General features: G+C 44.0%; 1 protein-coding gene and 1 pseudogene across 2 annotated transcripts in view; both read right to left on the minus strand.

Moving 5' to 3' along the window:
- Positions 1-27,566, minus strand: part of GRIA1 (glutamate ionotropic receptor AMPA type subunit 1) — a 304,530-nt gene that overhangs the window by 152,812 nt on the left and 124,152 nt on the right. The window lies entirely within an intron of this gene.
- LOC132421597 (adenosine deaminase-like protein pseudogene) lies at positions 22,213-24,488 on the minus strand (annotated as a pseudogene).

The raw sequence follows: 27,566 nt of genomic DNA on the forward strand, positions 1-27,566 counted from the left end.
GTGTCACTGTTGCCCCAGCCATTTGTGATCACTGCTCCACACAGCTTGAGCCTGGCCTTTTTCAGGTTGGGAGTCATCCATTGGTCGAGGGAAGGCAGGGAAACTAATTATCTTCCTAAGATTACTAAGGAAGTAATCTTGCCAAAGGAAAATGAATACATTGTGGACAGAGAGAAGATGGATGTCAGGCATATCAAACCAACAGATGTCTACTAAATTTGTATTTTCTAGTATTTTATAATATAAGGGAAAGTCTGAGACCATAAAGGAGCTCTGTAAATGTCCCATGCATCTGAACACCAAAGTTAGGTAAGGAGTTACTTCTCATTCAGTTGCTGTTGCCTGTCTCCTGATGGGTTAGACGCTGTGGAACAGAGTGGTGAATAACATAGACGATGCCTCTGCCGTCATAAAGCTTATTTATTCTTTACAATCCCTAGAGGGCATCACACAATGGCTACAGAGTATTCCTGGTAAATGAGAGGATGAAGAATGAATGAATGTAGGTCATTCACCTATATTAATCCATGGATACTATTCTTGACAATTGACCTAATCTTGCTTCCATGGCATTTCTTGCATTGGGTGGACTCATTATTCTTCCTTTATATTATTACATGACGTTTTGTGTATTTATATCTTTCATCCACAATTGAGGTGTAAGCTCCCTTGAAGGCAGAGGCCTTTCAACGCTATGGTTTTTCTTGGTATGTACAATGTGATGTATCCTATATAGAGCTGGGCAGGGAATCGACATAAATGCTTGGTGATATTACTTGTTTCACAGTCTTCTAAATTTAGCTGACTGTCTCACAACCATGAGCTTGGGGGGTATGCGTTATCCCCTGCCCCTTGTCCAAATTCCCCCTGCTTCAGCCCGCTGAACTCTGTCACTCCCTGTTGTCTTAAGCCAGTAGAGAATGAGAGCTGTGCTCCTAGGCTGGCGTCCAGAACCCAGGCAACCTTAATGTACTCCACGCACAACACCCAGTCTCCTTAGACAGTGCTCCCTGGCAAGAAGGTTTACATCCCATTACATAATTCAATCCTTAGGATGTCTAAAGGATTCAGAACGAGGGCATTTTCACCCTGCGTAGAAAACTATGCAACCATGTAGTATTACAGGAAGAGGATCTTTCAGAGATAGTTCATATAATCACACACACACACACACACACACACACACACGTGTGCTGTCCTCCTTGACGTATCACTTAACCCAAGAACCATCATAGGGTCATAGATTGTTAGTGCTAAAAGGTACTGGATCTTGAGGGCCTATTAGCCTTGGGGAAAGCCTCCTAAGAGGCAGCTGTCTGCCCAACCCCACTCTGAAGTCTACAGAATTTACATGTGCTTGGAATATGCAAAACCTGATGTCAAGGGTGTCAGTAGCCACAGGTGGAGCCTCCTGGAGACGTCAGCATACTGGAGACCTCTCACTACCTATCTGTTCTGGGTGACTGCGCTTACTTGGGAAAAATACTACTCTTCATCTTATTTATTATTATAGTTCCGTCACCTACTGAGTATTTACCATAGGCCAGAGCCTGTTCTAAGCACTACCATTTACTCCTCACAACAATCCTATATTTGTTTTTCCTATTTCAGGCATGAGGAAGCTGAAGTTCAGGGCCATTAATCGCTCACAAGTCATTCGTGCGATAAGCGGCAGAGCTGGCATATGAATCCAGGTCTGTCCTCCTCCCTGGCCTGTGCCTTGAACCACACTAACTCTGTCCCCTGAAAGTCTGTCATCACACACCAGAGCTTTCATTCCCCTGATGATAATATCAGCCAACACTGAGCACTTACTGTGTGCCTAGGATTACGCTACGTGCTTTCCGTGAATTGCTCATTTACTACTATTTTAGTAGTATAGAGTAGGGAGACAGTTGTTATCCCCATTTTATGGAGAAAAAACTGAGACCAAGTAACTCGCCCAAGGTTACACAGCCACAAAGTAGAAGATTCAGTGTCCAAACACAGGAATTCCAACTTGAGAGCCATTGCTCTGACCCTCTGTGCCAGGTGTCAGCAGGTTTTTCTGTGGAGGAACAGGTAGTAAGTGTCTTAGGCTTTGAGGGCTCTGCAAGTCTCTGCTGCAAGTGCTCTATGCTGTTTTTGTAGCACAAAAGCAGCCAAAGACAATATGTCAATAAATGCGTGTGAAACTTTATCTGCCATGTAAAACTTTATTTACAAAAACAGGCGTTGTGCTGGATGTGGCCTGTGGCCAACTCCTACTCTATGCGATTCGCTACTGGATGGCAGGAGAGATGAAATGCTGAAATTTTGAGAGAGGTAGTCATTGCTCAGAGTGTATTATATGATTTTTAAATCTCTCACATCCATTTTCTCTTGTGAATACCCAGTAAGATGGGTAGGGCGTGACTGATGATGCTGGAGCCCACATACAGATGAGGAACCGGGGATCCTATAGCTGGGGGATGACGGACACAGGTGTGAACCCATGTCCTTCTTCCCGTGTCTTGTGATTCTTCTGCAGTGGCTTTGGTTATTCACACTGCGGGGAGGGCAGGGGAAAGGAGCCATGAGAGAGTCCAGCTCAATCACTGACATCCCGATATGACTGAGGCTACTGCTTGCTGCTTCAAAGCCCTGCTGGTTTTGAAGCTCACAGACTGACTCCAGCTGAAGTGTTGACACAAGGACAGTCAGACACCAAGTAGGTGGTGCGGTTCTGAGTTCCAGGCTCCTCTCCTATGCGCTCGCTGGCTTTGGGCTAGAGGAGGCTGTAACACTGCCGCCTGGCTAAAGGCTTCTCTGATGAGATGGCAAGGGGGACCCGAGCTTTGAGAGGACAGGTGCTTTCAGAGGCTATTTAAAAAGTGGATATGTACCCGGGGATGCACGGCATTGTGGCTGCACCCTTTAAGGCCAAGGCCCAGGCACATGTAGGGGCTTAGTCAGGAGTGCTGGGTCAGGGGCACGGTCTGGGGCTAGGGGGAGGGGCTGGACAAAGTTGGAACCTGGATTTGAAGCTGAGGTCAGGGCTCATTCTAGGGTTGGGTTCTGGGGTAGAGGTTAAGGCTGCCGACCAGGGCTGGGGTACGTGCTCACTCAGTCTCATTTGGGGGTAGGAGGTGGGGTTCACTGAAAAGTCCAGGTAGGGAATACATCTACTTAGCTCTGCCACTGTGCAGCCTTTGAGAACTAGCAGAGTAACCAACTAGAGCAGAATAGATAAAAGCAAGGACGCTAGCCAAAGGGAAGAAGGTTGTGGGAGAGATCAGCCTCATAGCTTCCTCTGCCCCAGGCCTAGTCACCAGCCTGTGCCACCTACCCCCCCATCACACAGCATCTTCTGCTGGTTCACGTATGAACTATCCCTGCCAGGAACACCAGGTAAATGATTCAGGAAATGAAGCCAGACTCATCCTTTGCCGATGTTGATTCCGTTCCCTGGATGAGTGGGAAAAAATATTTTGTTTCTCATTTGCTATTCTTGTCCTATGAAAATCGTGCATATAAATAGGTTTTCCTAAGCCAAGTGGTGAGCCCACAATACACTGCACACTGTGACCTTGATTAGCACCTGTCCGTCAAGGCAGAGTTGCATGGAAATCCGCAGATGACTGCCTGAGGGTGCCCTGTAAAAGTGAAATTCATTTTTCCAGCGAGGGTGTATTCACTGGGGAGGTGAAAGGACAGAACTGAAGGGTGAAGTAAAGCTACAAAAACGAGAGGTTCCGGCTCTCCAAACCATACGACACCGCCAGAAACCAAGCTCTACCCCATCTGATATCTGAACTCACCCATGACCCCTGCCCTTGGCTGATTTCTCGAGGTGAAACCTAACCAAGTGAGAGGTGGATACAGAAGAAAAGCTCAACCTTTTTTTTTCTTTTCCTGCTCTTCTAATCCAGGTCTCAGAAAAGCACACTGAGAATAGCGAATTTTAAACAAATGTTCAACTGGTAGAGTCTTATTATGAACCTGTACTTGCCTTTCCGTCCTAACAGGGATGTGAAGGTCAATCAAGGATTTACTAATAAGGGCACTTTGAATTTTAAGGCTGCAAACTGTAAGCCCTTCCTACCTCTCCTATGCCACATCTGCTCCCAGGCCACGCCCCTTCTGCCTCTGCTTCCCACTGGTCTTTCTTTTACCTTTCAGGACAGTCCAAACGTTTTTGCCCTGGGGCTTTTGCACATGCTGTTCTCCCCTGGAAAGCTCTTCCAACCCTCTTCAGGTGGCTGACTCCTTATTCTTTAGGCCTCCGCTTTAGTGTTCTTTCTTCAGAGAGGCTTTCTCTATACTCTTGCCCTTTTATTCTCTATAGCAGTACCGTGTTTATTTCCATCATAGCTTATCTCTGTCTTTCGTTATCCCCTTTAATGTTTTGTTCATTGGTGTCATTATTTCATTTCCCCCAGTATGGCAGAGATCATGACTATTTAATCTCCTGCTCTAGTCCTAGCCTCTAACAAGGTACCTGACCCAGGAGAGGCACCAAGACATTTGCTTGGATGGAATGGATGAGTGAATGACTAAACAAGCTGCCAGTTCTCCATATGACCTTAATCAAGTTATTTCTCCCCTTTGGAGTTCATTTCCTCATTTGTGAAAAAAGGAAGAGTGAGATTCAATTAACTCTAACGCTCTTCCACCTCTAAAAATACACGTTTCCTTATTTATCATTTTCCGGATGGGAGAATTGAGGCCTGGAAGCACGCTGTCCAGCCCAGGGACTGGAACTCAGGCCTCCTAGAAAACTTCCAACCAAGACTCTTTAGCAAAAGCCCAACTGCCTTCTCTGCAGAAACACCTCCCCCGCAGCCAACTCCCCGGTATTTAGTTCCCTTTGTACCAAAATCTGAATCACTTTTCAAGGTTTCTCAAAACATGGGATGAATGGCTCCTGCTAAGAAACAGTCCAGGCTCCTTGAATTCTACAAGGAATTCTGAGAATAGAAGCATTTCTTACTGTCCAGAGGTGTTCTTTTTGTATGTCCCTGCTCAATTGAGATCCAGGAGTGTGTGTGGGAGGGGAAAGGCTGAGATTCAAACTAATTCTGGGGAAAAGAGTAAGTGAGGAAGGAGAGAGTAAAAGGCACAGGCACAGATACAATGCAGAACTGCTGAGAGCATTTGAGGAAGGCATAAGCATGAAGCTACTGTACTATTTTTTTTTTTTTTTTTTTTGTGGTACGCGGGCCTCTCACTGCTGTGGCCTCTCCCATTGTGGAGCACAGGCTCCGGACGCGCAGGCTCAGCGGCCATGGCTCACGGGCCCAGCCGCTCCGTGGCATGTGGGATCTTCCCGGATCGGAGCACGAACCCGTGTCCCCTGCATCGGCAGGCGGACTCTCAACCACTGCACCACCAGGGAAGCCCTGTACTATTTTTTTTGCTTGGGCATAATGCACCCACAGAGCTCCATGTGGGAGAGCCTCACTGGCCCCAGTCCACCCCCAGCTTCATTCCTTAATAGTCCACCAAACACTGGAGACTACGACCACACTGCTGTGTGCAGCAGACCATCTCCTTCTAGGTCTCTCTGCCTCTGCACACATTCCTCACAAATGCCTCTCAGCCCCTGAAAAACTTCTACACATCCTTCAAGACCCCAATCACATGTTGACTCCAGTGGGAAGCCTTCCAACCCTTACAGAAAAAATTAATTACTTTCTCCTCTGAGTTTCTCCTGTGCTTTCTTTCTTAGTATTATACTTATCTTGATAGTCTATAATTTCAGTTTCATGACTGTCTTTTTCATCAGGCTGTGAACTTCTGTAGGGCAGAGCTGGGTTTATTTTTAAAGTCGCACAGCCTAGCCCTGGTCTTGATATAGTAGATGCTCAGTAACTTGTTTGTTGAATACATTTTGTTTTTCTCGCCTGGGAAATGAGGGCAATAATACCTGCCTTACTCTCTGTGAGATTACCCAAGACCTACATTCGCTATAAAGTGTACACCCGTCAGCCATCATCTTATTCAAATTGCACAACGCAAATATGACATGGACTGGACAGGATAGTATTATTCACTTTATCCAGATGAGCTCCCAGGGGTTAAGAGGCTTGCTCTGAGTAACACAGCCAACAGCTATCAAACTAGAGAAAGAAAACCAACTTGCTTGACTTCTGGGTTTTTTTTCCCCCATCAGATCACAAATGCCTTTCAAAAATTAGCTGTAAGTTTGGTCGTGCTGATTGACTGACGAGAGAAAACATGGATATAAGTCCTTCTAAAGATGCCACAAATGTATCTACTTACTTCCACAGCCCACTACCCCTCCTCCTGGCTTAGTGCTGTCAGTCCTTACCACGCACAGAGTCAGCTCTCCGTGCCTGTATTCCACAACCATAGACCAACCAACTGTGGATTGAAAATATTTGGAAAAAAAATCCAGAAAGTTCCAAAAAGCAAAATTTGAATTTGTTGCGTGCTGACAACTCTTTACATAGCACTTACATTGTATTTATAACTATTTCACACCATTTGTGTTATATTAGGTATTATAAGTAATCTAGACATGATTTAAAGTATACGGGAGGACGTGCATAGGTTATATACAAATACTATGCCATTTTACATAAGGGACTTGAGCATGCATGGATTTCGGTATCCGAGGAGGGTCTTGGAACCAATCCTCCTCGGATACCAAGGGACGACTGTACTTACTACGTGTTATCGCTTCCTTTATCACTTTCCTTTATCCCTGCTTCCACCTTGCCCTCTTCCCTTTTCTCACCTTCATCCCCGCTCTTCAGATAGCAGCCACAGTGTTCTTTTAAAAGTGGAAATGGGGTCCTGTCATCGTCCCCTTGAGCTCCCAGAGGGTCCTCATCATGCTTTCAGTAATGTTTATACTCCCTTGCATGACGTGTAAAGGTCTGCCTTGTCTGAAACCTGCTGATCTGGACAGTTTCATTCATCCTCTCCGTCTCCCCATCCACTGCTGCAGCTCCTCCAACACACCAAGCTCCCCCACTCCCCATGCTGTGCCCTCTACCTCGAACTCTTCTCTCCCACTTCTGCTTGGCTGGCTTCTTCCCATCTTTCAAGGACCACCCTAAGTAGGTCATCCTCTGTGCTCTGTCACCACATTCAGTTTGTTTCCTTCACAGCACTTTACTCGAGTCGCAACTGCAGTGAAAACCCTTTTATCTGATGCAGTGGGGACAGTGGTTAAACTATTTGAAAAATATGGTTAAAACAAAGAATCATAAAAATGATTCATTGCAGGTGTTTTCTTTTAGCTTAAAACACCTAAGTGCACATGTATTTATCAAGCTTTTGTTGTAGTGGGAACTTGACGTAAAATAAATGTAAGTGCAGAATTTTTTTGTGTTTTGCACCTGACCTTTAATAGTTGCCTTGCCTATACCTAGCATTACCATGTTTTTAGGGATTCATCTTTGAGCCTTTCAAAGTATTTAACTTAGTTTCCAGAGAAGTAAAACAACTTTTTTTTTTGCATTTGTATTTTACCAGTTTACATAATTTCTGCTTGCACTGCAGAAATATGAGTAAAACACAGAAGTATAAATAGGTTTGGAAACAAATGGAATGGATTCCTAGCCCACCTCCAACAGAGTTGATGTGAGCAGAAATATATGGGCTGATCAGAGAAGAGGCTACTTGCCAGAAGGTGTGGGGTTTACAGAGATGATGGAGAATGCAAGTCAATCCAAAGAGATGGTTGAATGGAAGTTGGTTACGAGAGACTTCGCTGCATCTGATGGATGGTTGGCTTGTTGATTATCTATCCCTCTTTTAGGCTTTTTTCTCAGCTTGCCTACCCAGTATACAACATAGTCCTTGGCATTCAGAGCTACAATCAGTGCCAAGTAAATGAATAAACAAGTGGGGGGACTGTTTCACTCCTTAGGTGAAGAATTTTGTTTCCTCAACTGTGAGAGGATTGGCATGGGCTATGCCAGCATGGTCATTTTCAGATCCACATTCTGTTACCGCTGACCACATCCAGTAACCATGTCTGTGTTTCAGCTTCTGCTTTTCTCCATACCCTCTACACACACTTCAGAGCATTATGTTAGTGACCTCCCTCATAGCTGCACACCACCCACCACTACAGTCATGCCAGTACCTTACCCCACCCCCCTGTTTTTTGGGGGGTTTAGGATAATCCCCTCCCTCAGTGCCTCCCCCCGAAACAGGTAAGGAGGTGGCGAGGCCAGTTTGGGCTGTAGCGGCAGAGCTGCTGGATTTGATTCTTCGGCGTGCTAGGCAACCGGGGGGCAGCTTTGAGCATGGGTAGGTCGGACCTCTTCCACCCTGAAGATCTGAGTGGAGAGTTTGGGCCTGCCTTATTTGAGAAATTGGGCAAAACAACTGCCCCCACCCCCTCATTGCCTTGGGTTGGTCTTTTCTAGTTTCCATGGTGCTGGGATCCACAGATCCAAGGTTAGGGGAGAGCCTCAGGAACGAGGCTTTCATGGGCCCTTCAGCCCACAGTGTGGCTCAGTGCAACAGCCGCGGAGTAAGAAACATTGGGTTTCTTTCTTTTTTTTCCCCTTCCATTTATTCCTTTGCCTCTCTCCCTCTCATGTCTGAGGAAAGACAGGGACTGATTGAGGATTTGGGGATTCCGGTTCCCAGCATAAGACCCGTGTCAACAAATGATGATGGTGATTTCTGATGTTACTAATAGCTGCTCGTGTATACTGAGCCCTTTAATGCTAGGAACTAGACTAGACATTTTAAAGTAATTAACAGTTCTCAATTTCTGTAACAGTCTGAGAGAGTACACACTTTTATTACTAGTATTATTATTATTTTATAAAAGAAGGACTGAGGCACAGGTAGGTGGAAGTCACAGAACTGATAAAGGCAGAGCTAGAATTCACACCTATGTATGTCTGATCCCACAAGGTGAGGTGTTACTGTTAAGCTAAAGTACCTTGCAGTGTATCTAATCATAACGTTCACTGAATAATTAATGTATTGACTCAGTACGTCCTATGCGATACAGTAAGGGGAAAACAGAAATCAAGGCCCCTGCCTTTAAGAGGGATGTTCTAACGTGATGAGGAAGACAGACTCCTGAACCGTGGATAAAAACGGGACATGAGAAAATGAACTAAATCCTACAGTAGAAGCACAGCATGTTCTGTATATACAGAGGAAAGGGCAAATCCTTCTCAAGAGGGAGACCAGGGCAGATGGTGAGCCCTAGCCTTCGTGCCTGTGGAGCCCAGGTGCAGCTTTGGAATCCTCCTCAACCTGGTTACCACCACCAAACAGCGGGACCTGTCACGTGAAATTAAAATCAGTTGTCTCCTTGGTCTCAGGGGAGCAGGAGAAGGCAAGCCGTAAGGTCTCCTCATTTTTATCACCTCTCTATGTCGGTCATTACAAGCGTTTCCCACCTGCCTTCTTCTCACTTCTTTAATGTCGACGCAGTTTAAAGTGTTTTCAATCTTCTCACCTCTCTGCCTGTCAACTGGGCTCTGAGCTTCTAAGGCCCCATGTCAGTACATGGCGTGTGTAAGAGGCATCTGAGGATGCTTGTGGGAGCAGAAACTGTGGGTACAACACGGACCTCAGGAGGGCTGCCCCTTCCAGCTTTACCCAAAGCCAGGAGGGAGGGTGAGGGAGGTGAAGGGAAGGAAGGAACGGCATCTTTGACCCCATCAGAGCTCAGGTCTACAGAGCAAAGGCACAGAGGTCAGAGGAAGCCATCCAGGGTGCACAGGCAAGTGAGTTCCCACACTTGGGGTCGAATGCACAGACCCACCCCTGTCTGCCTCTCTGCAGAAATTTGACAAGTGTCTTCCTGTCTCTGGCCCTTGTGGTCCTCACTGGTAAAACAGAAGATTTGGCTCTAGTTCCCTGTGGTTCCAACATCCCCTGATGATTCTCACAGCAGGGTGATGAACAGGAGACGGAGCAGAGCTGGGCTGTGGACCACACAGGACTTTGTCTGAGAAGCTGACGCTGACAATGGCTTTTGTGCATTCACTGCCGGATCTGAACGTACCTCAAAGTGCGTACCGTCCGATGTAGAACCTTACTGCATGAAGAAGAAGTGAGAAAACAAACCTCAATAATTCGGTCCATTGTATGGACAAGAACACCAAAACACAAAACCAAAAAAGCAAAACTGATTCAGCAGTAGGCAAAGGTGCTGGCTCTGCAAGGGTCTGGGGAGAGGGAAAATGCAAACAGGGTGAAGGCAAATGCAAAGGAATATGTAGGTGCATTTAGTTAATTCTGGAAGTTGTCTGAATATCCAGCAGTGGCTGGTTAGCCTCAGATGTTGCCCAGGTGAGCTAGATAATGTTCAGTGCATTAGGAATCATAACGAGAGTAAAAGCTATCGTTCATTGAGTATTTGCTAAACACTTGCACTACTAAACATTTGTCTTAATTAATTTCTTTATTCCCCACAAAAAAGATACTAGTACCTCCTGTTACAGATGAAGATACCAAGGTTCAAGGTCACACAGACATGGCAGATCTGGAAGTCAAAATCAGGTCATTCTGAACTTCAACTCCGTGCTTGTAGCCATTCTGTCTTCAGAAAAGCAAACATAGACATACCGACTTCCTCTTTTTACTGACTACCCCGTGATGAAGGGAATTTCATTGTGGCCCTTTTCCACTCATTTCACTCCTTCAAGATCCCACTTAAACACCACTGCTTCTGGGAGAACCCCAGTCACAATCAATCCATCCCTCTCTGAGCTCCCGGAGCCCTTAGCTTGTACTTCCATTAGCGCGCTTAGCACTTTCTGTTTTGTGTTGGAGTTAATTGTGTCTGATCCTCCCTCCACTCTACACCCAGAGCAAGTTGTTTAGACTTTCATTATGGCACTTAGTGTCTAGCATTATCGCTAGCCAAGCCTGGATTTGTCTCCTGACTTTTTTTTTTTCCCACATCTTTATTGGAGTATAATTGCTTTACAATGGTGTGTTGGTTTCTGCTTTATAACAAAGTGAATCAGTTATACATATGTTCCCATATCTCTTCCCTCTTGCGTCTCCCTCCCTCCCACCCTCCCCATCCCACCCCTCCAGGCGGTCACAAAGCACCGAGCTGATCTCCCTGTGCTATGCGGCTGCTTCCCACTAGCTATCTACCTTACGTTTGGTAGTGTATATATGTCCATGCCTCTCTCTCGCTTTGTCACAGCTTCCCCTCCCCCCTCCCCATATCCTCAAGTCCATTCTCTAGTAGGTCTGTGTCTTTATTCCCGTCTTACCCCTAGGTTCTTCATGACATTTTTTCCCCTTAAATTCCATATATATGTGTTAGCATACGGCATTTGTCTTTCTCTTTCTGACTTACTTCACTCTGTATGACAGACTCTAGGTCCATCCACCTCATTACAAATAGCTCAATTTCGTTTCTTTTTATGGCTGAGTAATATTCCATTGTATAGATGTGCCACATCTTCTTTATCCATTCATCTGTCGATGGACACTTAGGTTGCTTCCATGTCCTGGCTATTGTAAATAGTTCTGCAGTGAACACTGTGGTACATGACTATTTTGAATTATGGTTTTCTCAGGGTATATGCCCAGTAGTGGGATTGCTGGGTCATATGGTAGTTCTATTTGTAGTTTTTTAAGGAACCTCCATACTGTTCTCCATAGTGGCTGTACCAATTCACATTCCCACCAGCAGTGCAAGAGTGTTCCTTTTTCTCCACACCCTCTCCAGCATTTATTCTTTCTAGATTTTTTTTTTTTTTTTTTTTTTTTGCTTTACGCAGGCCTCTCACTGTTGTGGCCTCTCCTGTTGCGGAGCACAGGCTCCGGACGCGCAGGCTCAGCGGCCATGGCTCACGGGCCTAGCCGCTCCGCGGCATGTGGGATCTTCCCGGACTGGGGCACAAACCCGCGTCCCCTGCATCGGCAGGCGGACTCTCAACCACTGCGCCACCAGGGAAGCCCTCTTTCTAGATTTTTTGATGATGGCCATTCTGACTGGTGTGAGATGATATCTCATTGTAGCTTCGATTTGCATTTCTCAAATGATTAATGATGTTGAGCATTCTTTCATGTGTTTGTTGGCAGTCTGTATATCTTCTTTGGAGAAATGTCTATTTAGGTCTTCTGCCCATTTTTGATTGGGTTGTTTGTTTTTTTGTTATTGAGCTGTATGAGCTGCTTATAAATCTTGGAGATTAATCCTTTGTCAGTTGCTTCATTTGCAAATATTTTCTCCCATTCTGAGGGTTGTCTTTTGGTCTTGTTTATGGTTTCCTTGCTGTGCAAAAGCTTTGAAGTTTCATTAGGTCCCATTTGTTTATTTTTGTTTTTATCTCCATTTCTCTAGGAGGTGGGTCAAAAAGGATCTTGCTGTGATTTATGTCATAGAGTGTTCTGCCTATGTTTTCCTGTAAGAGTTTGATAGTTTCTGGCCTTTGTCTCCTGTCTTATACAATGAGCACAGGAGCTGTGTCTTAGGAACATTTCTGTGTGCCCGGCACTTAATAGAGCTTTGGAAACTGATGCTTTCTAAGTGAGGCTGGTCCACGCAGCTGGTTTCTTCATTCTGTGTAATCTGTCGACCGTGACCCCTCCCCAGCTCTCGTGTACTTTTCCTTGTGCCCTTGGTTAGGGTCACTGAGCAGTGCCAGGCAGAGGTCGGGGACTCCTGTGTGGAGTATCTCTCAGATCACTGAGAAGGTGGGCGATTGCTTTTCCTCATGCCAGTCTTGTTCCTCTGGCCCTCTCTCCTCCAGTGGAGACCTGTCCACGTAAATATCATCAGAGTTCACTTTAGGGAAGGGATTGCTTGTTCTGTTCTCTTACTCTGGAGTTAGTGATTTCCTTCTTCCTGAGGAAGAAAGGCTCCGATCCCTGTGAAAAAATCTTCAGAGATCATTTTTCAAAGGAGGGCGGCTTCAAGGGCCACCTGGGACACTTAGGTCCATGCACTTATATTCACTCCCGGCTGGACATCTAGATGGCTAAGAGCACAGGGTTTGACGATGGACAGACTGGATTCAGTTCTCCACTCCCATCTCTTGGGCAAGTTAATTAGTACCTCTGAAACCTTTGCTTCCTCATCTGTATTATAGAAAGAATAACAATGCCCACCCAATGGGGCTGCTCTGAGAGTTAAATGCATTGAAATTGTGTTCCTAGCACAGTTCCTGGCTACCACTGTGTCTGTTGCTACAGTTGCTATTGTCGCATTGTTGTTGGTGTTTTGTAAACAGCATCATCTGGTCGCTAAGAGAGATAAGAGCAACATGCAGCTGAAAATTTGACCTCTGCCGTTAGTAGGAGATGCAAAATCTCCTACTCACATGTAGCGTCTAGTTGGGAGCCTAAGAATAGCTGTAGTTAAGTTTCTGCTTAAAAATAACTTGCATGATTTTAGGCTTTCAGAATCGAAGGTGCTTTAAAGAGCATCTTTATCAATTGTGCCATTTTACAGAAAACAGAAGCTCAGAGAGGAGAAATGACATTTCCAGGGTCAATCAGCCATAAAACAGTCATACTGGGGCTCAAACTCAAGCCTTCTGACGCCAGTCCAGTGTATTTCCCACTGAGTATCCCTTGAACTACTGCCCTTTTCTTAGATTTAGCCATTGTGTACCCCTTCAGCATTCCCACCAGTTCCTATGATAACCTGGGCACCATCTGAAGATGCTGTTTTGCCCAGTATTGAGAAGATGACAGTAACACATCTTGCTACACAGACATTCCTGAGATGAGTCTATTTCTTTATGCAGATGAGCTTCCACTCCATGCTAACTGTCCCTTAGCATCACTCCTACAAAAGCTAATTCTGCTGAAACTAATGCGCTAATGTATATATTAGTCCCGAGGGTTAAGGGACTAGTCCTTGCGTTCAAATGCTGTGATTGAACTCAAATGCTGATGAGAATTGCACTGGCATTCTGGGCGGAGCTTCAGGAGTACAAAACATAAGGAAAATTGGCTAGATTTGTCTTTCTCCACATTAAGGGAGCACGGTCAAGGCCTAGCGTAGCCGGTAGAGATGAGAAGAAGTGAGGCATTGGGTGTAAACCACCCAAGCTGCAACTCTGGGGAAGAGACCTCAGCCCCGACCCATCAGGTAGCACTTGCTCGTGGAACCCACTGGACATACACTCTACTGTAAACATGTGCCTAAATATACCTTGCCCTTTACCACCTCCAGACTTTTCTTCACACTGCTCCTTCTGCTTTCTTCTATTATTTAAGAGTATATAGGACTTTGTATCATTTAAACAGTATTTTTATATCCACCATTTTGCTGAATCATCATATGAGGCCATTGAGGCCAGTACTTAGCACAGCTATTTCACAGATAAGAAACTGGAGATCAGAGGCGTGAAAGGACTTGCCCAGGGCCATAAAACTCATCTCTGCAGTCAGATCTCCTTCATTCTCCAGTCCCCAGGGTCAGTGGCTTTCCATATGTCAGGGTCAGTAGAGCCACCAGACTGATACTGGACTTGGGCACCAAGTCCCCTACCTGGGTTTGAATCCTGGCACTTGGCACTTTCTTGGTGGTCTGTTACTCTGGTAATCTCTGCCTTAGTTTCTTCATATGCGGAATGGGAATAATCCTAGTCTCAATCTCAAAAGACTGACAGCAATAAATTGGTGATTATGTGCAGAGTGCTTAGCAGTGCCTGGCACAAAAGACCTGCTCAGTATATGTTGCTATAGAAACTAAGCTGTGTCCTGTCTGAATTCCCTCCCTGCCAAGGCTCATCTGAAATGCCGTGAAGTGTGATTCTGACTTTTCGTAAATAGATGCAATTTCTGCCTCTTTTAGACCCTGCAATCATTTGTACTTTGCTCATAGCACACAGTATGTTCTGCTGTGCACTGGAGAGAACTGTAAGCTTGTTTTTCTCATCCTACTCTCCCCTCGCCTGTGAGCGCTGTGATTCAGAGAGAGAGAGCTCCCATATAAGTACATCCCCTGTAGCCCCTGGTGTGATGCTTGATGCCAAAGAGGAAGAAGTTGGCAAATGCTGGTTACACTGAATTCAGTCAAACCTAGAATTCCAGTTCCCTTGAAGACCTAGAATGTTAGGGCTGGAAAGGCTCCTTAGAGATTAGCCAATCCTGCACTAATGCCAGATACCTGGGTTGCTGAGAGGGGAAAGATACTTGTCCTAAGCCACATAACATATTAGTGGCAGAAGTAGGTATAGAAGCCAGAGTTTGTTACTGCCCGCAGCCCTGGGCTCCACCCAAAGCACTGGGCTGTCTCTCTCCATGGAATGGAGGAGAAAATAGCCATGTACTTGAATTAGAGAGGGATGGACAAGTGACAGCACACAGCTAAGCTTCGGGAGCAGAACTGCTCAAAGAGGAGGGATGTATTAGGGGTATGTATTCAGAAGCCTACTGGGGGTGAAGGATGTGAATAAACTGCACAGGCAATAAAGCAGTTTCTCTGAACTGACTTGGTATTTCTCTGCTGCACGAATGTTATCAAGAGCCCTGCAAAGGAGAACCTTCAGAGTTCAGTGTACTCAGCGTTAAGCTTTAAATGGTTCTCTTCCTCTTTTAGAACATGTAATCTTAACTGGAGGTCCTACACCTTGGCCTCCAGGGCACCTTCTTTGTGTTGGGATTTGTACATAGACGATGCTCAGATACAAAGATACACAGTCCCTGTACATCGAGGTCATTTCTTACAGTTCTCCAGGTGATTATCTAACCTGGTAGGGATGAGAAAGTTAAAGTCCTTCTCAGCCTGCGCCCCAGAGCCTCTTCTCCACAGACTACTGTCATGTTTTTTTCCCCTTGTTGAGGTTTCAGATAATGTTTAAAATGTAAAATGAATCAGAGAGAATTCTGCCCTGGTCAGCAGGAAAGTGTTTTGATTCCTGGTACTGTCAAATCTTGTCTTCCAAAGTAAGATGAGGTAAGTAAGTCTTACGGTGGTAAGTGATAAGCTCTCGCATCATCTCTGATGTACATGCCGGGGGAGGTGGGGAGGAGGACCAGTGAGAAGCTGGTTTCTGATGGCTGTGGGTGGAGGTTTAGGGGAGCTCTATAAGCAGGCATAGCCCTGGGGTGGGGGACTGCTGAGGTTTACACCCCACTGGTTCAGATGATGAAACGCAAGGCTGCCCATAACCACCAAGTGAGCCTCTGAAAATGAGGTGGCATGTTGGTTTGCCAAGTCATGGTTAATGAGAGATGAGTGTTCACAACACAGGCTTCCTGGGGAGAAGTGTCCAGAGGGTAGACAGCTCTGACCTTGGGACTTTGGGGGAGGTCATCGTCTCCTTTTGATCTCTATGTCCGATGCATGAGCCACTTAAAAAATGGTTAATGTCAAGGATGAAAAGTGTTTATAAAAGTTCAATGTGAAGCTAATACAGGGAGAATTGAAAAAGACTTTTTGCAAAGGAAATTCATCCAGCAGTCATTTCCCACTACGGGCTGACTTGATGGTACCCATCAGATTCCTTCTGATTATTAGGACCAATTGTTCTTGTTGTGTTGCTGTTGTTGTCGTTTCAATGCATACGGTGGTTTAACAAATATACTGTGAAAATAATGTTTGATTACCCTTCAAAGAGCTCACCTACCACCCTCCTAATACCGTAAACCATGTGTGAAGAAAACTGGCACTGACTTATTACCATCTTTGCCTTAAAGAGCCGCCCTCTCAGTCCCTCTGACTGACAGCAACTTCCAAACTACTCCACAGATGAGCCGTTAGGTGTGTTGAATGCATACTTTTTGGGGGGCATTTGTAAATTTAAGTTTCCCCCGGGCATGATAGAACCAACTTGACACATTACTTGTGGACAGTACCATTTTCTATCATATTAACATCTTCCATGTTGATGGAAATAACAGAAGTAAAAATTGAAAAGTGAATTGGCCTACAAATTGTGAAGTTTAGTAGATTCATAAGATTGTTCTTTATTGTTGTCTGTTTTTCACAGTTACACTTAATCAGCATGTTCACTTTTTAAAGAAAACTTTAGGGACTTCCCTGGCGGTCCAGTGGTTAAGACTCTGCGCGTTCACTGCAGGCAGTGCAGGGTCAATCCCTGGTTGGGGAACTAAGATCCTGCATACTGCACAGTGTGGCCAAAAAATTAAAAAAAAAATTTTAATTAAAAAAAAATAAAGAAAACTTTATTCCCTTTCTCCCTGAATGCTCCATCAGCTCATAACATCCTGAGCTGTTACTGACTACCTCCTGGTAATATATAATAGGCCCCCACTGATAGCCATAGAGCTATAAGTTGCTTGAGGTCAGAGACAGTCTTCCATGAATTAGAAAGAGCTCTGCAGGTCTGTCCCTCTTTGTGCTGAGTCCTAGAGGCAGTATTCTGCAGTGCAGGGTCAGCAAATGCATGACACATACACTCCCCTCTTCTGTACCCAAGGCAGACATCACTAATTGATCATGGCATTCTTTCCAGCTGAGCCCTCAGAGTCCTCATCATCAGCATTCCTGGAAGCCCGTACCAATTTGTCAGGATTGACAGGCTTGATAAAACCTGTCTTCCAGCCTAACCTTAATGGTTAAAAGCAAGGGCTTTGGAAATGGACTGACGTGAATTCAAATCCCAACACACCACTTACTCACAGGTTATGTGACCTGGAGTACAGTTGTCCAAGTGCCCTAAATCTCAGTTTTCTCCTAAAATGACCAATCCCTCTCATCCTTTGGAAGCCTAAATTTAGGCATTTCCTCCTCTGAGAAACCTCTGTTTGCATAAGACTGAGTGTAGCTGCCTCACCTAGGCCTCTGAAGACACCCTGAACTTGCACTTCATACTCCATCTCGCTGGAACAGTAATGGGCTCATTTCTTCTGATTTTCCCCATTGGTGTGTGAGCTCCCTGAGGGCAGTTAGACTCTCACAGTTGTATTTTCAGAGCCTCTCACAGTTGTATTTTCAGAGCCTGTTTACCTGGTACGGTAAACAGCTGAAAACAGGTAACACCACTAAAAATAAAAACACCACATAAAAATCAGTTAAAACAGGGCTAGGGATATGATAAATGCTATATAAGCATTAGTTCTTTTCATATTTATTGTTGTGTTCTATAACTTCGAGGCTCAGAGAAGAAAGCTTACCACAGAGCTAACTTTTAGACGTGTACGGTTTAATTTTGGATTGCTGTCACTCTTTGGCTGCAAGGGTACCAAGGGTATCTATACTTTCCGAATCTTCCAGGAGTTGCATTCCTTGAAACAGGGCCTTATTCTTCTTTCTCAGCTCTGTAAAACCTAACACGGGGCCGTATACACAAGAGGTCTATTTGAGATGTTTCGGGCTACACCTATCATGTTTGCTAACCCTGGTGTCCCCAAGCCCAACCTTGCCTATACTAGCCCTTTAGGGAACTATACTAGGTACTCTTCCAGGTTACTGGAACCCTGTCATTCTCTTTCGAGTACCCATAACGAACATATGAGCCCAGGAGGTCTGTCCTGGGATAATCCCTTAACGGCAGTGATTCTCAAACTTGAGCATGTAGTGTATCAGAATTCCCTGGAGAGCTTATTAAACTGCAGACTGCACTGCCCACCCCCAGAATTTCTGATTCAATAGGTCTGGGGTGGGGCTTGAAAATTTGCATTTCTAACATGTTCATGAATAATGCTCATGCTGCTGGTTCTGGACCATTCTTTAAGGATCACTGACTAATGGAATAAAGGAGATAAAGAAAGAATATCTTGCCTAGAGAAGAAACCTTAAGTTCTGTATATCAGCTTCCGGATTGGTGATGATCTCCATCTGAATCCTGCAAGCTGTATTTGCAACTGATTCTCATCAATGTCAAGGAAATTTACACATAAGTATCAGCTGTAGGACCTTGCCGAAGGATGAAAAAGCAGAGGTTCTAAATTTTGCTGATGGAGTTTGCAATTCTCCCTCTTAGTTGACAACTCATGAAACGACTTGATACTTTAATATCTCACAGTTAATATCCTACTTTTGCAGGATACTTTATGTTTTTCCAGAGTGCTCTCATCCATGTTATCACATTTGGTTTTATAATAACTGTTTACAAGCAGAGAGGTAGGCAGGAATTAGCATCTGTTTGAACGACAAGGCAGAGTAAACCAGGATCCCGACCTCGACTCGTTGCCAGGCCTGTTTCTGTGACACTGCATAGTCTATGGTGCAAGTGTAAGTTCTGCCTTTGAACTCCCTTCGTGTACCAAACCCTAATTTATTTCAGTTTGTTACAGACGTTTTGAGCTCGAAGATACCACAAGGAGATGTACTAATCAGAAGTTTCTTGGGCATTTGGAGATACAGATTCCATGGAGAACCTCAGGAAGGCTTTGGACTCTTTTCTAAAACAATACAGATGTATAGATATATGATACAGTTTGCATATAGTTTCAGGTTGTACAAAGCCCTCTTAAAGTTGAGGGCCACCATGTTTCATGACTGAGAGGCACCGTTCCCAGTGAATTAACTGTAGCCCTGTCATATCCATCCGCAAACCATAGAGAAAGAACAGAGGCCACATAGTCACTGTTTTGGTTGGTTGGCTGGTTGTTCATGTGATTTTAAACAGATGAGCAAACTGAGATTCAAGAACCTGAGTGATTATTTTTCAGGTACCACAGTCGAATAAAGGCAGAACTAGAGTGGAAACTAGGACTTCCAGAGGCAATGAGGTATTGTGGAAGAGGACAGGCTTTGGAATCAGGGAACCTTTCCATCTCAGCTTATACTGTTTACTGGCTGTTAAGACCTACTTAACCTCTCCAAGATTTCATTTCACCATTTTACAAATAGGAATCAGAAAATCAAATAATGTTTAAAAACTGTTTTCTGATAGGGTGCTTCTAGTCTAAGGATTAAATGAAAGAGAATATGTCAGGTGCTAACACATGTTGTGGCACCCAGTAATCATGAATTCCCATCTCCCAGGCTGTCTTCTCAGCTCAAGTTCAAGTGTAACAATTGGATAAATTTCCCTGTCTCTCAGGACAGGTAGATACTACCTCAGGTTGACCAGAGACTGTATACCCTCAGGTCCTCTGGATCATATAAACCTATATATGATGTCATTACTTATGACTCTGCTCAGGTGCCCTGACATTCCTCTACGTGCTTGCACCGTTGTCCCATGTAGAATCTCAAGGATATTTGTCCCCCATCTAAGCATGGGTGCAAAAATAGAAAAGTCTCACCAAAGGGGAAGAAAGCCCAGACTACCATAGTGTCTAGTTATTCCAACATTTTTCAGTGCTTATTTCAGCTTGTGCAAGATTCATTCTTCCCACTGCAAAAGAACCACATTATACTTCCTAACCTACAGCGGGTAATGATTTTCACCCTGATTTCTCATTCTGTATTTGCATCGAATTCACATTTAAAGTGCAGCGGAATTTATAGGTCACTTCACTGTATACATTTCCTTGTGTCTTATAATACATTAAAAAACAAGATCCTTGTTTTAGCTTATTACTAAACCCTAGAATGCCAGGAATGGAAGGACCTATAGACGCTTTATCTAACTCCCTTATATGACAGGCAAGGAGTGGATGCTCTGGGGTGGGGGGATGTTGTCCTCAATCGCACAGTAAGGGTGTCAGCCGCAGAAACTACACTTGAACTTATGTTTCCTGACTCCAAGTTCTGCATTCTCACCATTTTTTTCCTGGTTTCTTGACTCTCCATTGAGCATTCTCACCATGTTTTTCCTGACCTGCCAAAGATTTTAAGATGCTCAAAAGACCAAGCAGTTGTATAATATTTTCCTACTCTTAATTTCCTCCTACTCTCATTTTTTTCCTAAAAAAAGTTTGGTGGACAGTGGGATGAAAATACACATTCCTTTCACCATTTCAAATAAATGACTGGTCCTGGTTCTGCCTGCTGCTATCATAAGTGTCCCATTCTGCTCACTCTCACCCACACCTTCCATAGGATGTGGGCAGCAAATCATCTTACTCCCCAGTACCACGAGCTACGCCACTGCCTGATTACCTCTCCTGTCTCTCAGCAGACACAGAGCCCACCTTCTTGGACTTCTTGAAGTTCCTTTATAGAGGAGCTCTTTCCCCAGGGAAAATGCCCTAAATCACTATTTAGAAGACTCCTCAACGCTAAATGACTGGCATGATGGAATACGATAACCAAAGCATTCCAATGACTGAAGTACAAGGATGAGTTTGGGGGTTCCTGATCTATCTCAAGACTCCATTCTCATTTTGTCTAATGACCTATAGGTACCACGGCCGCATCCCCATGGAATCTTGGGGAAAATATGCATCTTTAATGAGATATTTCCTTTCATTAAATAAGTTAACAGTAAAGAGAGAAAACAGTTTATACCAAACTGGGTTTCTGACCATAGTCCTACCAAGCTATTAAAACCTGCCCCTGGCCTGAGTGAGGTCATGGCCGTGTGATATGTAAGTCTGCACAGAGAGACAGCTGCGTGAACTTTATGAGGTCATTATTCTGAAATTCCTCCATTATTAGCATTGTCAGGAAATGGCATCTTTGAGAAAGCAGTAAACAAATTTATCTTGTAAGTAGCTAAATAATTTTACGTATTTTCAAGAGAAAAACCTCCTAATAGGTTCTATGCATGTCCCAACATTTGTAAAAAGAGCTTAATATACACAGCTTCAGCTTGGCCAGTGTGGTAGTGTTGCAGATGGTAAATATTTTCAGAGCAAGGTTCTGTTTTTTATAATTTTTTGTATTCTGAATTTCCTGGAATGGAACCCGGTACATAGTAGACATATGGTAACTGGTTGTTGATTAATAATTGTGACCACTGGTGTATATGATAACTCCTGTAAGGTCTCCTAAGGTCGTAGGGTGTTTTATTTGTTTTTGTTTGTTTTGGTTCCCAGACAGCTTCATACTTGGTGACACTGTAGTCTCTACTGGACCTTCCCGTCGTGTCAGCTGTCACTCCTCCCTCTGTCAGCAGCCAGTGCCTGCTCCTCCAATCTACCCTCACCTGCTGTTTTTCTTATCTGACATCTGTTGTTAACAAGCTCAATAACCAAGCCTGTTAAATCACTCACCTGACATTTATACAGTTTTACAATCAACATGCATTTCCCTGCAGGGTGTAAGAATAATGGTAATTCTTTCATCTGCATTTGTATACCAGAAGTTTTCCAAAATTTCAAGGTTGCTTAAAGTCTGAAAGCTGGTTAAATGAGGACGTACATAGGTTAAAATGCAAACTACCCCCACAGGTTATAATATGCTTAACTAGAAAGTTTGTACTCTTGATTCCATCTAGCAAACCCTGCATCCTAGCCTCGCAGATTCTAGTCCATCCCCTTCTGCTCTTGCCGAAGTGACACAATTAAGGCAAATTTCAAACCAAACAGGTCGTCTCTGGGAAAAAAACCAATACACAAGAAATCAAATAATCCTATGTTATCCCCCAGTTATTACTACATCCAACCTGCACATAAGCCCAGACTCTTTTGATAATCATAATAGGATGTGGGCATTTAAGTTGAAGGATCAGTTTGAAAAAAAAATCACAGTGGCCAAAAACATGGGGTGCATGTGAGGGTTTTTGGGGTGGGGGAAGAGAGCGGTAGGTAGGTAGTGCTGCCAGCCATTTAGGGTGGTAGGAGCATCACAAGGACTTAAGGGGAAGAAGGCAGGAGGGAGGGTAAACTCAAATAATAGATGTAAAGAGAAGGATAAGCAGTTTTAATGGGCCATGGAGACCTACTGTAGTATGAGATGAGATGAATGAACTAGTCTGGAGTATACTTTAGTTGGCTACTTCTATAAGGTCTTATGGACTGAAAGTAGGTATTTCAATGAAGATCAATGGCAAGAGACCAATTAAGGGATCACCTATACCAGCACACCCGCTCTCCCTAATCCCAGCCACAAGGACCAAATCACATCTTCTCACATTTCTACTTGGGCAACCTTAGGAAAAGACTAGATGGCTAGACATAGAGCCCAAACGGGTATCATGCTTCTAGACAAAAAGATGTCTAATGACACACCACTCTTCACCAGAAAGAATAAGAGACAGCAGCCCACATTCCCAGGGAATCATTTCCTGGGAACAAAATGGCAGCCACCGTACAGAGCTTCGCCTATACGTTTAGTGGAAAAGACACACACATGGGATTCAGGCACATACACTGGACTCTTCATTTTGACATTTAGCTCTTAAAAACAGGAATGGAGCATGGTTTCACCAGCTCTCTCATTTTCTGAGCATTTTATACCTTGGTTCAGAGGAAACTCTCTCTTAGCATGAAATATCTATAGCCTTTTTTGCCAATGCCATGAATTGTCTTTATACCCTAGGGCAGGATGTTTCTCCATATCTCTGTACTTCTTCTCAGAAGTGCACTTCTGCATAGAATGCCGTACTCTCCCAACTTTGCCTCATAATAATACTGGAAGACAAGTAGCAGCAGTAGCAGCAGCAGTGGCTCTGACAAACATTTGAATACTTACAAAGAACAGAGCACTCAGCTGAGTTCCTAATGTACTACTTCATTTTGATTTCCCAACAGTCTAATTTTTGTCATCTCAGTGGTATAGCTGAGAAAATTGGGGCTCAGAGAGAATAACTTTCCTGGGTTCACGTAGTCCAAACGTCCAGACAGGAGTCTTAATGACCACATTGCCCCCCAATCCAACTTTAGAACATTTTTTTCTAAATGATATATATATTTTTAGAACAGTACTTTTCTCCATATGGATTTTAACCTTGGGGATGGGGGAAGAAGGAACAGAGGGTTGTCTGCAGGACCTGAAGCCTTACCCAGTGGTATCTGATGGTGTCTCACAAAGTCCACCAGATCCAGGGATCCTCCCTCAGGGGATCTGAGAAATGTCTCATGCCCGATTCTATCAGGATGCAGATCCAGGGGTACTTAGTTTCCTTTATTTTATTTAATTTTATTTATTTAATTTTTTTTGCTCTGGAATCTCTATAAGATGTAATGGCAACTTCAGATTTGCTTTCTCAGCTTCTAAAAGAGGTTCTAAGAAGTCTTGTCCTATGGTAGGGTCTCCACCAAGGTCTAGTCCAAGAACTGCATCCTCAGTAGAAAGGAAGAACTCTTCAGCAAGTTTAACAGTCTCCTTAGCTACTGAAGGGCCACCTCTTCTGTTGATTGCTATCAAATACCTAACGTCAGTGTCTGCATTTTCTTTTTCAGACTGTTTTATACTCTCAAGTACAGATTCCACATAAGTCTTTTTAGTCATTCCTTATAGCATTTTCTCTTCTGGGTATGCTCCTTAGTTTCAGGCACTTGACACCATCATCTGTGAATTCTTTAATAACATCTTTTGTAGCCATGAAAATATCTTCAGGGCTAGTAGTAAACTGATGAATAATTTGAAACATCTGGAAGCATTCTTCTAAAGTTCTTTTCTTTCTCTTGTTAATCATAGTCATCTCATCATGGGTTTTAAGACCTGGCTTCTTGGCTTTTAATTTCTTCACGGCTTTGGAACTAATGGATCCATTCAAGTGGACATGAAGTTACATTTTAGGTCATTCCAAGTAAAAGGTTGTCTTCTAGCGCCGTTGTTCTTCTTCTGATTCCATCATAATTTAGCAGAATGGGTCTCTCTTCAAACACTTCCATTCTTGGTATACACAATACAGTGTATTTCAGTCAGTAGGTTTTGTGGTCTTGAATCCTTCAGATTGCTTGTGCTCATTTTGATAAAATTAAGTGTTTATGCAGCTCTGGGCTCAGCTTCACCACCATGGTAGACTTCCGCCTTGAGTCTCTCCTGGTCTTGGCCCTTGCAGCCCTGAGCATAGGGCAGGGGCAGTACTGAGCACCAGTGACAGTCGCGCCCTCAGCAAGAGTTCCCTGTCTGCGAGCAGGTACGTGTAGGACCCCTCCGCCATGTTGACATTTCCGGGATCACGTTGTACACCGCTCATCCCCTGAGGCCGTTACATCCACACATGCGCAGTGTAGCACTGAGTAAGCATCTTACCCAACTTTTCAGCAGTTCTTTGTCTTGGAGCTTCAGTTAATGCCCCCAAATGTACTGCTTCCTTTGAATTCTGCTGTATATTAGTTGGATCCATATACGGCACTTTCTACCTAAAATTAATTTATTCCATAAATATTGATGAAATGACACACTGTACGTCAGGCACTGTACTGGACCTGGAAGGATAAAATATTATCCTGGAAGAACTTGAAGACTAGTAGGTGGGAAACACAAATGATAAGAATGTGGGGTGAGAAGTATTATGACGAGGGGTCATGGAGAAGGGGATAACTAACCCAACTGTGTAGTGTTTGAGAAGCCTTCCAGGAAGAAGTGTCACTGAATCTGGGATTTACACAACAAATAGGATTGTGGCAGGTGAAGAATGGAAATGTATTTCGGACCCAGGTCAGCAGCACATGTAGACCTGGAGAGGCTGAGTGGTGTTACTTGCAGTGCTCCCTCCGTCCCTGCCCCCACCCTCTAATACTGCAAACTCTTGTAGTACCAACATGCCTCTCACCCATAGATGATCTTGAAATAATCGGATGAATACATTTGGCATAGTTGATACCAGAGTCAAACAGACCTGAGTCTCAATCCTGGCTCCACCAGTTCCTGACTTTGCGACTGTGGTCAAGGACATAGCATCTCTAAACCTCAGTTGCTACATCTGCAAATGGAGACTAGTAGTAGTGCCATCACCTTAAGGATGTTACAAGTATGAAAATGACCTAATAATATGTAAAGGGACATAGCACAGCACCTAGACAAAGCAAATCCCCAAGATGGTGGCTTTCATTGATAGTGGTAGTTGTTACCAGGTCCACTAGACTAGGACCTCTCCATGAAAAGGAATCTGACTTATTTTTGTTTGTGTTCTTCATTGCGCCTTGAGCTGCATAGACCTGATGACAGATACTTACTTAGTACCTGCTGATGGATTTGTTGATGCGCATTTTCCATTAATTCGTTAAACAAATATTTATTGAGTACTTACTATGTGCCAGGCACTGTTTCACATGCTGTGGATACAGCCGCAAACAAGGCACCCTCCTGGAGCTTTTATCCTAGAATTCTGACCAGCACTTTTATACAATTGATGGTTGCTTATACTTTAGAATCAGGTTTGGAAAGTATCATCCAAAGCATGAGAATTACCTAAATTGTTAGTGATAATAACTGTAAATCCACTTGATGTTTCTGGAGAACCTGATTCCTTATCTTAAGTCCTCTTCAATGGTTCAGTATTTTTCCACCTGCCACTAGGTCCTGCCTGAGTCTAAAACGATGATTTCCACTTCATTCCACAATCTACATCACAGGGTCCCTCTCATAGTCCTTATCAGCAACAGACCAATTTGTCAATTTGCTTCTCTTTGTTTTTACTGCATTCTGCTGGTACCCGAGAGGCTCTCTGTTTCCATTAGAAAGAGGAGTGGATTATCAATCAAGCAGTTTAAGTTTTAACCTCAGTTTTGCCGCTATCAATTTGGATAAATTTTTCATTTACTCCTTCAGTGAATATTAAAGGAGCACTTCATAGAGACACAGCATGGCCTGGTTGAGCGTTCAGGCTTTGGGGTCAGAAACTCGCTCTGCTACTTTCTAGCCATGTAATAGTGGGTGGGTGACTTGACCACTCATACCCTCCTCCTAGGATAGTTGTAAGTATTAAATGAGTTAATACATGTAAAAATCTTAGAACGGTGTCTCTGAAACTTGCAAGTTCTCAGTAAATGTTAGACACTATTATTACTTTCTTGTTAATATCTGTTGTAACTATCAAATGCCAGGCACTGTATATGGCAGTGAAGAAATAGTGGGGGTGGGGTGGGGTGGAAGGGACATGGTGTGTGTCCCTAGAGATCTTGCTTTCTGATAGGTGAGGAGACATTAAACAACTAAATACATAATTACAAATTTGATGAGTGCCAGGAAGGTGGTCTAACGAGTACCATTTGAGTTGAGACTTAAAGAATAAATAGAAGGTCAAGTGGTGAAGAAGAGGTGTGTGCCTATGTGTGAAAGCCTGTGTAGGAAGAAAGAAAAGCATGTGTAAAGGCCCCGAGGCAGGGACTGAAGGGTATGTGTGGTTACAGTGTGGAGACTGAGGTGGAGATGTGGCTGACACAGAGGGCAGGGTCCAAGCCATGCAGCGCTGGGTGATGCCTGTGGAGCTTGGAAGTTTTCCTGAAGGCAAGGGAAAGCCATTGATGGCACATGGCTTCCTTTCTAGCGCACAGATTTCTCAAAACTAAAGTGAGAGCACTGTATTAAAAAGCTTCTTAAGCCTCTTTGACACTGAAGAATAGGAGATTCTGTAGTGACTACCAAAAATAGAGGCAGTTTCTGGGAAAAGTAGAAAGAAAATAAAGAAGTAAGGAGGGCGTGAAGGAGGAAGAAGGGGAGATAAGAAAGGAGGAAAGAAGCAAATGACTAAAACTTCAGTGGAGACATGAAGTCTGGAAATGAACTGTTGAATATTCAATACAGATACAGACTCAGTACATATTACATCTACGGGTGTGTAGGTGTGTTTGACTTATGCACGTATTTGTACGTTCACTGATTTGGCAGGAAAGCAAACCGGGGGAGTCTTTCCATGGAAGACAAATAAAGACTAATGGGCTGGAAAAGTTGGAGAGGGGGGAAAATGCTGTGTCAATCATTCCTG

Source organism: Delphinus delphis, chromosome 3 (assembly GCF_949987515.2).
Source record: "Delphinus delphis chromosome 3, mDelDel1.2, whole genome shotgun sequence".
Taxonomy (NCBI): Eukaryota; Metazoa; Chordata; class Mammalia; order Artiodactyla; family Delphinidae; genus Delphinus; species Delphinus delphis.